The sequence below is a fragment of the Mustela erminea genome, chromosome 2 (genome assembly GCF_009829155.1).
Source record: "Mustela erminea isolate mMusErm1 chromosome 2, mMusErm1.Pri, whole genome shotgun sequence".
NCBI lineage: Eukaryota > Metazoa > Chordata > Mammalia > Carnivora > Mustelidae > Mustela > Mustela erminea.
In genome coordinates this window covers 106,601,489-106,617,001 of record NC_045615.1, presented here as the reverse complement: position 1 = coordinate 106,617,001, position 15,513 = coordinate 106,601,489, and the positions used below count along the sequence as shown (strand labels likewise).

The following is a 15,513-nucleotide window of genomic DNA, read 5'->3' as shown; positions in this document are numbered from 1 at the left end:
ATTCTATTCTGGTCTCTCATTTAAAAAATCTAGTTACTGGGGCACCTGGATGGTTTAGTCAGTTTAAGTGTCTGTCTTGGGCTCAGGTCATGATCTCAAGGTCCTGGGATTGAGCCCCATGTTGGGGTTGGGGGGATGGGGAGGTGCGTAGCTGCTCAGCAGGGAACTTGCTTTTCCATCTCCCTCTGGGCTCCTTCTCTCTCTCTCTCTCGCAAATAAGTAAATAAAATCTTTTAAAAAATGTTAAAAAAATAAAAAATCTAGTTGCAACTTAATATGTTGATTTCACATTCTGCTAATAAATCCCAGCCTGTAGTTTGAAGAATACTGGTTTATAGATATTAATGTTATGTACAGAATCCTTTGGGGACTGGCTTTTGCTATTTGAGCTAAACTTTCAGAACTAAAACAAAGTTTTGATACTGCACTTTTAAGCCTTGGCATCAGGAAAGACCATTTTCTATGTTATAAATTAATTTAAAAAATTGTTTAGGATCTTTGTTCACCATTGATCACCTTCTGTGCTATTAGATGCCACTTATTCAGAAAAGTGAAGTCTCAGTTACATTGCCAGAATTTCATCTTGTCACATACTCATCATTGGTGTTGGAATTTGATGAGGTTCAGCAAATAACATATTTCTTCTCTGAGCAAACTGTAAACATACTGAGAAATAGAAGCAAAAATCAGGAAAGATATCTGCATACCATCTTCATTTCTCATAGAGGGGTTGAGAACACAGCTGGGTGTGCCAGCCAAATGAGCTTGCTAACGTGACTGCTCTGAATGAAACTTACTCTCTTAGGCATGGGCAGCACAGGCAACCCCCAGCCTTGACTGTTCCCCCCACCAGGTTCTTGCACCAGTAAAATCTGATATATATGTGTGTGTAGATATATATATCAGATTTATATATATTATATTATATATAATTACATACTTATTATATATAATATATAATAATTATATGTTATATATAAATATATATTTAAATATTTTATATATATATATATATAAATATTTTATTTATTTATTTGACAGCAAGAGAGGGAACACAAGCAGGGGGAGTGGCAGAGGGAGAAGCAGATGTCCCACAGGGCAGGGAGCCCTATGTGGAGCTCCATCCCAGGACCCTGGTATCATGACCTGAGCTGAAGGCAGCCACTTAATGGCAGAACCACCCAGGCACCCCCAAAATCCATTATTTTTTATTGTCCGAATTAACCAACCCAAGAGTTCTTCTACCACTGGGCTTCCTTTGTGTGAGATGATAAAAATATTTTTCATTTAAGCAAGTGGAATTGAGGTTTTCTGTTACTTGTAGCCCAAAATATCATAATAGGATATATTTACTTAAGTCTGAGAAGCCAGCGTGGGCAACTTTTGGGTATTACTTACGTTTTCTTGAATGGGAAATAAAAGGACATTTTTCTTGATTAATCCAGTATAATGTATGCCTGCCTTTATGAGTTCTGAGTGATTTACTCACTGCCTTATTTAAAAATATATATATTTATAATTAGGGGCCACAGCGGAGAGAAGGTAATCTCCCTTGATCTTTGGACAAGAATTCCCCTAAAACCACTATGAGGATAATTGTCTTAGAAAATACCTTCTACTGAAGGGCATCTTGGCTCTTTCCATAGTTTGGCTATTGTGAACACTGCTGCTATGAACACTGGGATACATATAGCCCTTCTTTTCATTACATCTGTATCTTTGGGGTAAATACCCAGTAGTACAATTGCTGGTTCATAGTGAAATTAGTCAAGCAGAGAACCAATTATCAAATGGTTTCACTTACTGTGGAACATAAGGAAAAACACAGAGGACATTAGGAAAAGGAAAGGAAAGGTGAATTAGGGGAAATCAGAGGGGGAGATGAATCATGAGAGACTGTGGACTCCGAGAAAAAAAACTGAGGGTTTTAGAGGTGGGGGGATGGGGTGATGAGTGAACCTGGTTGTGGGTATTAAGGAGGGCATGTATTGCATGGAGCACTAGGTGTTGTACATAAATAATGATTCTTGGAACATTGCATCAAAAGCTAATGATGTATTTAATGGTGACTAACATAACACAATTAAAAAAAAAAAAGAAAATACCTTCTTTTGACTCTCACCGCCTATATTAGAGTTTCACAACTTCCTTTTCTCTTCATGGACAAATTTCAAAAGAGTTTTCTTCTTTTGCTTTCTTCATCTGTTTATCTCTTTTACTTTTCAACTCATTTATCAAGTGAGTATCATCAATAGTTTTCTGATTTTGAGGCTCTTTCAAAGTCTCATGTTGTTTAACTGCTCCCTGCCTTTAGGTACAATTATCAGTCCCTTCATTGTCATCTCTGGTTTCTGCTCCACCATGCCAACCTGCTCTTCCATTTACTTCTTGGTATTCCTTCTCATATTCTTTTATGGTTCCTTGTTTCCTGCTGGATGTTAATTGTTGGTGATCCCTTGTCCTTTCTTATCCCATTTAATCCATTCTTCCTTGGTAATCACCTCTAATTCCTGAAATTCTATAGGCTGATAACTCTTAAGTCTATATCTATGATCAAGATCTCAATAAATTTTTATTAAATCAACAGAATAAATGAAATAATCTCTTCTAAGTCAAGAATCACACATTAAGGGGCCTGGATTTTCACTTTGATGTCTCATAGGAACTTAAATACAACGTGTCTCAACATTTTTTCCTTTCCATCTCCTGCTCTTATGCCCATACTCCCTGGCTTAGTGAGTTAATTTGCATACAGCTAGGATTTATCCTGAACTCTTCCCCTCACCTTTCATTTACTCCTTTACCACCCTCTGTCAAACTTTAGCTCTTAAATATCAACCAAGTTTTCTCCCTCTTACCAGATCAGTTGCCACTCTCCTACTTCAGAGTCTTATCATCTCTTGCCTTGAATATATCAATGACTTCTCAACTGAGCTCCAAGCCTCTAATACTGTCCCTTTGATTTTCCTACAGTCAAGGTGTTAATTGGCACATAGTATTATGTCAATATAGTATAAGTTCTTATTTTATTTTATTTATTTTATTAAAGATTTTTAAAAAATTTATTTATTTGTTAGAGAGAGAGAGAGAGCGCACAGGCAGACAGAGTGGTAGGCAGAGGCAGAGGGAGAAGCAGGCTCCCTGCCGAGCAAGGAGCCTGATGTGGGACTCCATCTCATGATGCTGGGATCATGACCTGAACCGAAGGCAGTCACCCAACCAACTGAGCCACCCAGGCTTCCCAATATAGTATAAGTTCTATACATAGAATAAAAGTACTCTTAATATGAATCTAGAAAATTTCTTTTTAGGTCTATTCATAGGAAGTTAAAATGTTTTTACTGTAAAAAGAATCTTTTATTATATCTATCTATCTATCTATCTATCTGTATATATGGAAAACTTTTTCAAAATACATATTTATAGGGGCACCTGGATGGCTCAGTGGTTTAAAGCCTCTGCCTTCAGCTCAGGTCAAGATCTCAGCACCCTGGGTTTGAGCCCCACACCAGGCTCTCTGCTTGGCAGGGAGCCTGCTTCCTCCTCTCTCTCTCTGGCTACCTCTCTGCCTACCTGTGATCTCTGTCAGATAAATAAATAAAAATATAAACTCAACACACACAAAACAGACAACCATATAAAAAATGGGCAGAAGATATGAAAGACACTTCTCCAATGAAGACATACAAATGGCTATCAAACACATGAAAAAATACTCATCATGACTAGCCATCAGGGAGATTCAAATTAAAACCACCTTGAGATACCACCTTACACCATTTATAATGGCCAAAATTAATAAGACAGGAAACAACATGTGTTGGAGAGGATGTGGAGAAAGGGGAACCCTCTTACACTGTTGGTGGGAATGCAAGTTGGTGCAGCCTCTTTGGAAAACAGTGTGGAGATTCCTCAAGAAATTAAAAATAGAGCTTCCCCATGACTCTGCAATTGCACTACTGGGTATTTACCCCAAAGATACAGATGTAGTGAAAAGAAGGGCCATCTGTACCCCAATGTTTATAGCAACAATGGCCACGGTTGCCAAACTGTGGAAAGAACCAAGATGCCCTTCAACAGATGAATGGATAAGGAAGATGTGGTCCATATACACTATGGAGTATTATGCCTCCATCAGAAAGGATGAATACCCAACTTTTGTAGCAACATGGACAGGACTGGAAGAGATTATGCTGAATGAAATACGTCAAGCAGAGAGAGTCAATTATCATATGGTTTCACTTATTTGTGGAGCATAACAAATAGCATGGAGGACAAGGGGAGATGGAGAGGAGAAGGGAGTTGAGGGAAATTGGAAGGGGAGGTGAACCATGAGAGACTATGGACTCTGAAAAACAATCTGAGGGTTTTGAAGGGGTGGGGAGTGGGAGGTTGGGGGAACCAGGTGGGGGGTATTGGAGAGGGCACGGATTGCATGGAGCACTGGGTGTGGTGTAAAAATAATGAATACTGTTACGCTGAAAATAAATTTTAAAAAAATTAAAAAAAAATTGGGGCACCTGGGTGGCTCAGTGGGTTAAAGCCTCTGTCTTCAGCTCAGGTCATGATCCCAGTGTCCTGGGATCAAGCCCCACATCGGGCTATCTGCTCAGCAGGGAGCCTGCTTCCTCCTCTCTCTCTGCCTGCCTCTCTGCCTACTTGTGATCTCTCTCTCTGTCAAATAAATAAATAAAATCTTAAAAAAAAATTTAAAAAAATTAAAAAAAATACATATTTGTAGCCACATTACTGAACTATCTTATTAGCTCAAAAGTTTTTCATTCATTTTTTACAATTTTTATTTTTGAAAGAACATCTTTTTGAAGTGTAGTTGATGTACAATGTTTTATTAATTCAGATGTATCGCATAGTGATTTGACAATTTTATACATTACTCAGTGCTCACCTGGTAAATAGTCTCCATCTGCCACCACACAACATTATTACAATATTATTAACTGTATTCCCTATGCTATACTTTCTATCTTCATGACTTAATTATAACTGAAAGTTTATAACTTTAAAAAAATATATTTATTTATTTATTTTAAAGAGAAAATGAGAGAGAGAGAGAGAGCGCAAGGGGAGGTGGGGGTAGAGGGAGAGGGAGAGAAAATCTCTAGCAGATACCCCCCCACTGAGCATGAAGTCCAATTCAGGGCTCATCCTCAGGACGTGAGCTGAAATCAAGAGTCAGATGCTTGATGAACTGAGCCACCCAACTGTGCCGGAAGTTTATACCTTTTAATTCCGTTTGCCTATTTTGCCCATTCCTGACCCCAATCAATATTTTTTGTGTATGTTTTCTAAGTGTATAACGATATACTCTCCAAATAAATAAAGCTTTTCACTTATAAGACACTTATAAAGCATACAAGACCTGTCTAAGTCTTTTTTCTTTATTTTGTCTTACTGTATTATCCAGAAATTATGCAAGTGTGGTGACCAGAGAGCAAGCTGACAGGGTCCTTGCAGTTGTAGGGCCAGGACAGAGACCAGCCCTACCCATCATGGTTCAGCTCTAAAACACTGCCATAACCTCAGCTTGCAGAAGCAAGCAAACCACATAGTAGGGAGAGGGCCTAGAAAAGGAGATTTGCTCTTAAGCTAATTGATTTGCCACAATGTAGTGTAATAGGGCGAAAACTTATTTACAGGTAGTTTGTTATGTTGATTGTTCTATTTAATTGTAATTGCAATGATTAAGGTGACTCCCCTGTGATTGTATTGTGCTTGAATCATATAAAAGAGCTGTAAACCAATAAGCAGCATTGGCTGCCACCTTTGACCTACCTTCAGGATCCAATCCTTTGTGTCTCTTTTCTTTCTCATTCCACCCCAAAACCCAGGTTTCTCAGTTCAGTAAAGGCTGGTTCTTTGGAATACAAGAATAGTAAGTAATGTACAGGGCACCTTGTTTTTCTTGTCTTATCTTTGACTTTCATACAAATTTATCACATATGCTACACTTAAGGATCCTTCTGTCAATTAATTTCAAGATCAATATCCTTTGTCATGTTAAAAAATAGTCTTCACTTTTAGTAAAATTCAAAATAAACAAGAACAGATTTTGAATTTTTTACATTGTTTAAAAATTTGTTAAAATGAATACAGACTTGTATTCTGTAATTCATTGATGTGATAAGTTATATTAATAACATCCTGTTAGGAATAATGTGTGGATCTCAATAATATTATGGCAATGAGTCTGAGGAACTAGGGATACCTGAGTCCTATCTCAAGTTCCTGTTACTCCTCCTAATGAAGTTCCTGAAGAGGAAATATGCACAAGGAATTACTACAAATAAGATCATATTCTAATTTAAAGAACTCTAGAAAGCAAGGCTGGGCCACATTAGAACACCAATGTTTCTTAAGCTAAGTAGGATTCAGACAAAAGTAGGCAAAGACAACTATTTATTCTATTTCAGTATACCTAAACCCAACCCAAGTCTCAGATCTTTACACTCTGGTTCTTTGAAAAAAAAATTAAATAAAATAGAGAGGATGGGTGGTCTTGGAGAAAATCCCAAGTTAGCTCACAACATCAGCTACATGGATAGAAAGGAATAAGATAGAAGTCAAATATGAAAGATTCCCTAATATTAAGACAGCTTTACTTTCAGTGACTCAGTTGGTTATGAATCTGCCATGGGCTCAGGTCATGATCCCAGGGTCCTGGTATTGAGTCCCACATCAGGCTCCCTGCTCTGGGAGGGAGCCTGCTTCTCCAGCTGCCTGCCACTCCCCCTGCTTGTGCTTACTCTCTCTCTTTGTCAAATAAATAAATAAAAATCTTTAAAAAAAAAAAAAAAGAAAAAGACTGACTTACTTTCTAGAATAAACCCATTAACAAATCCTTTGGTTCTCCCAAAATACATCCACGGTCTGATATAGTCTCACCACCTCTACTTCTATTCCATGGTCCTGACCACCATGAACTGCTGGATTATAAAAACAGCCTCCAAAGTTTTCAGAGTTTGCTTGTCCCAAAAATACATTCTCCGTGTTTGAGAGTGATTCTTTTAAATTAAAACATAAAGCAGAATATACCACTTTTCTCTTTAAAACTCTCTCATGGCCCCTATCTCACTTGCAGCAAAACCCAGAAGTCCTTCCAGTGGTTTACAAGTCCCTGCCTAAGCTGGCCCCTGCTGCCATTACTTCTCTGATTTCTCCTCCTGTTGTTCTCTCCTGAACTCCACAGCCACATCAAGTCTCTTGATGTGCCTCAAATCCTTCAGGCACACTTTACCACCAATCATTCTTGTCCCATCCTTGGGGAGTTTCCTCACATGAATGTGCTGATCAGTACTTGAGATACCAAGGGTGGACCTTTTGAAGATCCCCAGACTTTTCTCTCTGAATGGCTCTGTCCTGTCGCTGGTACACTTTCCTAAAAAGTCTAGCTTCCTTGGTCTCCCCAGACTCTCAGTTCCATCTTCTCAAATCAGGAAATACGCTGGGCTTGGTCTGTGCTGCTCCTCCCTACACTCCAGCCCGGAAAATTTCTCTAGGCAGCATGCTTGCTTTGTTTGTTTCTTGCCCCTGCCTATCATTCACTTGATATCTGATGACTTGGAAACAATTGTTTTATATGTTTTATCCAGATTTAACAGTTGTTTTAAATGGAAGGGTAAATTTTGTTCCTGTTATTTGATCTTGGCATGAAACAGAACCTCTTAGCTCTGCTTAATTCCCTTTCCTACCTTAGTCTTCCTTCATGGCACTTAGTAACATCTGACACAGTCTTTATGTTATTTATTTATTTATTCATTGTCTGTTTTTCTCCCCATTAGGATAATGCTACAAGAGATCTTTCACTGATGTATCTTTGAGCTTGAGGAGCTAGCACATTGTAAGTACTCAACAGTTATTTATTAAACAAATGAATGCAAAAAGTGGCAGCATCAGGAAGAATTTTGCAGGACCATCAGGCTGTGGTTCTACTTCTACAAGAAATCCTCAATGTCAGCAGGGCCTGTGTGGGCTGGACACTCTATTAGTTGCTAGAGTTTATCACCTCCTCAGTCAACACCCCTCTTTGTGGAACACTTTCTCATTCCTCTTGCCCTTTACCTTAAAGGGCTTTGTTTACACAACACTCCTTAACTGGATCACAAGACTGAGAAGCATGGGTGGAGGGTTTTAAGTTTTTAAAATATAATCATTTTACAACCAAGCATGTATGTGTTTCTTCTCTACCCAAGCACTAAGCAGCTGCTACTTAATCCTCATCTCTTTCTTTTTATAAAACATGAATGTTAAAGGTCTTTTTAGCTCATAAGGGTGGAAGTTCAGGTGGGAATGAATCCAAGGGAAACTTTGGACTCCCTCAGCAAGGGTGGGTCAGCTAAAAAACAGCGCCTTTTCCCACAGACTTCCCCTTGTCACAGCTCCGTGCAAGGATTTCCCATCTGTCAGCCGGTCTGTTCAGCAGTTACTCACTTTAGGAACCTAAGTTAAGTGTGCGCATGTGTAAACATGTGTGTGTGTTCCCTGGAATGTATGGAAGTCTGGGAGACATTTTTCTCAATTTTAATTTCTATCTGGGTTTCATTTGGTCTGAGGGCTTTTGCATAGTCTTTTTCCTCTCATGTCTTATTGGCTCCTTGCCATTGTTTAGGCCTCAGTTCAAATAGTTTTTTTTTTTTTCTTTTTTTTAAGAGAGAACTATTCTTCCTAAACCAATTGATGAAGGTTTCTTTAGTTAACATTATCCCATTTAATCTCTTCATTGAAATTACAGCATTTTGTAATCATCCAATTATTTTAAAAATTACTTTACTTGATCATAGCTAGTTTCTTTCTCTGATGTGACATCTGCAGGGAGAAGAACTTTGCCGGTCTTGATCACTTCCTTTTACCCTGTGCCTTACATAGTACCTGACACATAGTAGGTATTTAGAAAAAAAGTATTGAGTGAATGAATGAATGAATTCATTAGGAGAACAAGGGAAAAGAATACTAATGAGAGTGCAGAATTTACATGGAATTTCATATTTATGTAGGGCTAGGGTGGGAGCTGGAGGGGTAAAAAGGAGATTTAGGGCCATATTAAGAGGGCATTGTATATCCTGCCATGATAACAATTGGACTTTATCCTGAAGGTGATGTGGATCTATGGAAGGGCTTAAGCAAGGGAAGACAAGGTCATGTTTATATTTTTAAATGATCAATCTAGTTCTGGGGTGGTGAAAAGGTTAGAATAAAACATGCTGTAAATTGGCCAATTTGGTTACTACTGGAATAATCTGGAGGAGAGATGATAAAATCCCTAAGTAAGGAATATTTGCAAGACTTGAGGTCTGACCAAAAAAAAAAAAAATTTTTTTTTGATTGAAAGCGGGAAATAAGGAAACTGGAATGTAAAGGAACAGAAACAGAACAGCCAGAAATGAAAGTGGGCCAAACAGAGCAAAGAAACATTGATATAAAATGAATCTGGATTGGACCTCAGTGAAAATGATGGAAAAACAAAACAAAACAAACAAACAACAACAACAACAACAAAAACCTTTGAAGATCCTTTCCCCCATAAAAACAATAAGAACATCGGCAAAATTGCCAGAATTAACTCTCTCAAAATTGTGGAGATTAACCAAAGGCTCGAAGCAATCTGTGGAGCATCATTTATTCAAGAAAAAAATAGCTAAATCTTCATGTGAAAAGTTGGTATGAACAGTGGAGTTTTAATTCTCCCCATTCTCATCACTTTATTTCAAGCTCTATGGTAACCTTGAACGAACAGCCTGTAATCCAGTGAAAACTAGCAGTCTGCCATCCACTAGAGGGAGCAGAGCAGGGTTGGAACTCTTTGAAAGCCCTATTTTCAGAGAATTGTTATTATTTGATCCGCCATATGGATTTCTGGAAGAGCCCATTTTCAGTACTGTTCTTATTTAACTGATTCAGAGCTCACCTAGTGTGAAAAATCTTTCCCTTGGGGGAACCTGTTGAATACCATGAAGAACAATTGCTTAAGATCATGGCTGCTCAAGATAGTGGATAACAATTGGGCCAAATAATAGGCTACCCAAAATTCTTAAAAGGAAAATCTCAAAGATGATAGTTCCATTCATAGCCTTGAAGAGCTTTAACATATTCTTGAGAATCTAGAAACCTATGTATATGCTTTGGCCTCTGTGAATGCTCAGAAAAGACCTGAGAATGCTTTCAGTTCTCATTTGTGACTGACTTTGAAGCTCTTCTCAAGAACTAAAGGCTAAAGCAGAACTGTTAAAGACCTTAAATCCCTAATTGAGTGTTGATGGAATGGTCAGTATGCACACAGAACACTTTTACAAAGACTCTAAGACTTACTGACTCCAGGAATTTAAGGAAATCTCTGCTTATTATTAGTTGACTACTAAGCTAACAAAGCAGAGATAACAGTATTGACACATAACAAAGAATGCAGAACTTACTGAATTATTTCAGTAAAGTCACTAAACCATCAAGAACAATAACAATAAACAGCAGCAACAACAAACCCTGGTTGGAGAGTGGGGAAAAAATTTTATTTCCAGAATTACCATATAGTTTTAAGTGTTCAGCTTTGGCAAAAATTTATGAGATATGCAAAGAAAGAAGGAAGTATGACCTTTACACAGGAATAAACAAAGTCACTAGAAACTGAGGAAGTGTAGATGTTAGACTTACAAGGCAAAGGCTTTAAATCAACCATTTTAAATGTGTTCAAAGAGCTAAGGAAAGCATGCCTAAAGAACTTAAAGACAGTGTAATAATGATGTCTCACTCAATGCATAATATCAATAAAGAGATAAAAATTATAAAAAAGAACCAAATAGAAATTCTGGAGTTGAAAAATGTAATAACTGAAATGAAGAATTCACTGTAGGCTACCAACATGTGAGTAGGCAAGCAGAAAAAAAAACTAGCAAGCCTGAATGTAAGTAATTGAAATTATTTTGTCTGAGGAAAAGAAAGAAAAACAGAATGAAGAAAAATGAACAGAGCTCGAGAGACCTGTGGGACATCATCAAGAATACCAACATACATAATAATAGGAATCTGCAAAGGTGGGGGTGGGTGGGGGATGGGCAATAGGAAAAGAGAGCTAGAAAATGTATTTGAAGAAATAATGGTTGAAAACTTCCAATATAATGAAAAACCATGTGTAACAAGCTTACTGAACTCCAAAGAGGCTAAATTTGAAGAGATACATACTTTTATACATTACCATCAAAGAGATTCTTTTTTTTTTTTTAAAGATTTTATTTATTTATTTGATGGACAGAGATCACAAGTAGGCCGAGAGGCAGGCAGAGAGAGAGGAGGAAGCAGGTTCCCTGCTGAGCAGAGAGCCCGATGCGGAACTCGATCCCGGGACCCCGAGATCATGACCTGAGCCGAAGGCAGTGGCTTAACCCACTGAGCCACCCAGGCACCCCACCATCAAAGAGATTCTTAAAAGCAGCAAGAGAGCAGTGATCACTCATGTACTAAGGACCCTTAATAAGTCATGTACTAAGGACCTTTAATTAAGATTAACTGTTGATTTTCCATCAGAAATCATGGAGTCCGGAAGGCAGTGGAATACCATATTCAAGGTGCTGAATCTGGAAACCATATTCAGAGTTTTATTCACTATTGAAATTAAGTTGGTATTAATCTGTGCTATGTTGGTATAAATTAAAATATATATTGTAATTCCCTGACAACCACTAAGAAAATGGATGAAAAAAATAGTGAAAGAAACAAGAAAATTAAAAATAACTCTTTAACACAAATAAATGTTGTGATTTAAGGGTAGAAAAAGAAAAAAAAATCAAACATACAGAAAACAAATAGCAAAATAGCAGACACAAATCGTACCTTATAAGTAATTACACTAAATACAGATGTATTAAACACTCCAATTAAAAGGCAGAGATGAGCAGAATAGATTTTTAAAAATCATCCAACCATATGCTGTCTATAAAAGACACATTTACAAACTATAGAAAGACCTCAGATGTCCATTGACAGATGAATGGATAAAGAAGATGTAGTATATATATACAATGGAATATTACTTAGTCATTAAAAAAGATGAAATCATACCATTTGTAGTAATGTGGATGGAACTGGAGGGTATTATCTAAGTCAGTCAGAGAAAAGCAATTATCATATGGTTTTACTCATATGTGGAATTTAAGAAACAAAACAGGACCAGAGGAGAAGGGAGGGGAAAATAAAATAAGACAAAAATCAGAGAGGGAGACAAACAATAAGAGACTCTTAACTATAGAGAACAAACTGAGGGTTGCTGGAGTGTAGTGGGTGAGGGAGTGGGGTAACTGGGTGATGAGTATTAAGGAGGGCACATGATGTAATGAGCACGGGGTATTATATGCAATTGATGAATAACTGAACTCTACATCTGAAACTAGTGATATACTGTATGTTAATTAATTGAATTTAAATAAAATAAAATAAGAAAAAGAGACACATTTAAATTCAACAAACAGGTTGAAAGTAAAATAATTGAGAAATTCATATCGTGCAAATAGTAACCAAAAGTGAGCTGAGTGGCTCTACTAGTGCTGGATAAAATAACTAAAGTAAAACAAAAAAACAAAAAACTGTTACAGGAGACAAACGAAGGTATTTTATATTGGTGAAATGATCAACTTACCAAAAAGATACAACTATAAACACATAATTAAAGTAAACCTAACTTTAGAGCTCCACACAAGCCTCACTTTGGATAATAAATGGAACAGCTAGGAAGCAGATAACAAGGAAACGGAAGGTTTCACCAACACTAAGTCAACTAGACCTAAAAAATATCTACAGAACGTTTTACCCAACAACAGAATAAAAATAAAATTCAAGTATGGAATTGGGTAGAAGAAGTATAAAGAGTATAAAGAGGTAGGATTGGGAATAATAAGAGAATGCAAACTACAAACCAGGGTGAGCTTAATTAAGGGCATATGAAAAAGACAAAGTGGATTTACATGTTGTGTCCCAAACCTTAGAGACACTCAGCTGAGATTTCTGACATGAATTTTTTTCATCATTACCTAACTCCTACTCAGTCACTCAAAGTCATGATCTCTATTTCCCCTTCACAGGTAAACCTTAGGTTTAATACATTGTACTGTCATTGCTGGACTTGCCAAGAGATGAGCTGGCCAAAGTGCTGAGACTTTGGAAGACGGATGAAAAAATTGTTGAGAGATAGCAGAGATGAAAGAAGGTGATAGGCCATAGCAGAGATATATGAGACTATATGACACTTGACAGTCCAGGAAGAGTGCCTTGGCAGAAATGCAGCTTCTATTTAAACATAGTTTCTTGCACTTCAACACAGGAGTACAACACTGTCCATTACTGTAGGTTCCTGGTGCAATGATTAAATGCTCTACTTTGGCTGGAGCACCAATGGAGCTAATCCTGCCACTTAATGTGTGTAATACTGCATAGCTTAACCAGTTTAAACCTTAGCATCTTTATTTGCAAGGTGGTAATGACAATAGTATTTTTCTCGTAGGGCCATTATGAGACTCAAATGAAATAACGTTAAGTCTTTAGCTCAGTGCTATCTGAGTCCTGAACTTGGTAGATTAAGTATTTTTCAAAGGGTCCAAATCTCATTAGCCTGGAGTCCACAATGCTGTCCAGGGAAATATCACTCTTTGAATTTAGGTAATTTATTTTCTGGAAAGTTATTGCACCAGATCAAGCTATATTAAAAAAGAAATCCCAACAGCTCCCCACAGCCTTACTCTCCTCTGGTAATGTAGTCCATGGAGTTAAGGCATGAGATGGTTAAGCAGGAAATACCCTGACCTGCTCCACTTAGGGTGAGTGTTTATTAATATTACACAGGAAATAACAAGTCACTCTGCTTCCAGCCAATGGAGCAAATCCCTTTGTACATTGGAACTCCCCATCCTCCACCTAACCTTTTTGTAAAAGTTGTCAAATATAGAAATAGCCTTTTATTGCTAGAGCAAAGAAGCTTAGAGAAAAGCACAAGCTGAAGCTGGAAATGATGACTTTGTCTCAGGAAAGGAAGTGGCATTCACAAGGGTGGAGAGTTGTGGGTCCCTGAGAGGGTTATCATAGCCTGCAAGAAGACAAGTACCCAGAGCAGACCAGAACAGGGGGTCTTTCCTTACTTTTTGCAGCTCAGGACTTCTACTGAAGGAAGAACTAGAAGCTGTTTTTGTGTGACTACAAGCTTAGGTTATCAGTCAAGAAAATATAGTTATTTTTCTTTTCAGAGTATGAGATCAGTGCTTTTGAATGAACCCTGTTGTTGTAAGGTGCTGAGTTAATCACCCACACTTGCCCACACACAGGTATAACTCGGTAGAGATGCCTGAACTCTGTAAGCTGAACTGTCTATTGCAGTTAGGGTTCTGGTGCCCAGAGGGACCCAAACAGGGTAGAAAGTGAGTTTCAGAATGCTTCTTTAGCCAGTTCATTCACTTCTGGTTAGTAATAGCAGAGGGCTCATTCCCCAGTGCACCCCCAGCTTCCTCCATTGTAAAGTGAGAAACTTGGATAGATGACTTTTTAAGGTACCCCTGTTTCTAGGAGCCTCTGATTGTGTCACAATGCATAAATCCCCAACCCCCACCCGTAGTGAATCTGAGTAACAAGACTGTCCTGAGGGAAAGGAACGCTAACAGTTTCCTAGTGGCCTCACACAGCGCAGCCGCAGAGAGAGGAGTGAGGAACAAAAGGTAGTAGGAGCAAGATCTCTGGTGATATATTAGGTGAGGGTTACTGACCATAGCCCACACTTTCAGCACGGTTAGAACCTACTAGATGTATTTTACCAGCCATGACACATATATGTGAGAAGGAGCCTCCTATTGGGAACTTTTCCAAAGTCTAATAAAGCCGTACTTTGCTCCCTCTGACCTTGGCCCAGGAACAGGTAAGTCCCACAATCTCTACCACCTTATAAACACTGAGATGGGCTATAAGAAAGGACTATAGAGGCTCTATTTTGAGGCTTAGACCAGCAAGTAGGCAGAAAAATGTCAAAACCACTAATTTAATTTTTTGGTGGCTTTAATGGGAGCATATAGGAAAAAAAAAAATCTGCTTCACACTGCAAATATTGCTTCAGTTCCTCCATCTACTGTACCCCAAAGTTAAGAAATGGCCGGATGAATATGCAGTGCTACTGTCAGATGTAGGTAGGGGGTGGAAATGAGGAAAACAAAGTATAGGTGAACTTGGGTTAGGAACAGCTCGGCCTTTCTTTTTCTCTCTTTTCTCCCCCCTAGTCTCCCCTCGCCTTCCCTTGCCTCCCCTCCCCGCTCCTCTTCTTTCCTTCCTTCCCGTTCCTTCCTTCCCTCCCTTTCCCTCCCCCTTCCCTCCCCCTCTTCTCCCCTCCTCTTTCCTTCCCTCCCCAACCCTCCTCTTCCCCCTCCAACTCTCTCCTTCCCCTCCCTTCCACTCCCCTTCCCTTCCCTTCCTTTCCTTTCTTTGTCAAACGTAACTGGAGTGTTTACTCTATGCCATGGCACTACATCAGGAATTAGA

At 38.4% G+C, this 15,513-nt stretch overlaps 1 long non-coding RNA gene across 1 annotated transcript in view; it reads left to right on the top strand.

Annotated features, from left to right (window-relative positions):
* LOC116584888 overlaps window positions 1-11,579 on the top strand; it is a 90,190-nt gene extending 78,611 nt beyond the window's left edge. Inside the window, exons 15-16 of the long non-coding RNA XR_004283366.1 lie at window positions 7,800-7,858; window positions 11,533-11,579. This is a non-coding gene — a long non-coding RNA (uncharacterized LOC116584888). The remainder of the gene's footprint in view (window positions 1-7,799; window positions 7,859-11,532) is intronic.
* The last annotated feature ends 3,934 nt before the right edge of the window (window positions 11,580-15,513 follow it).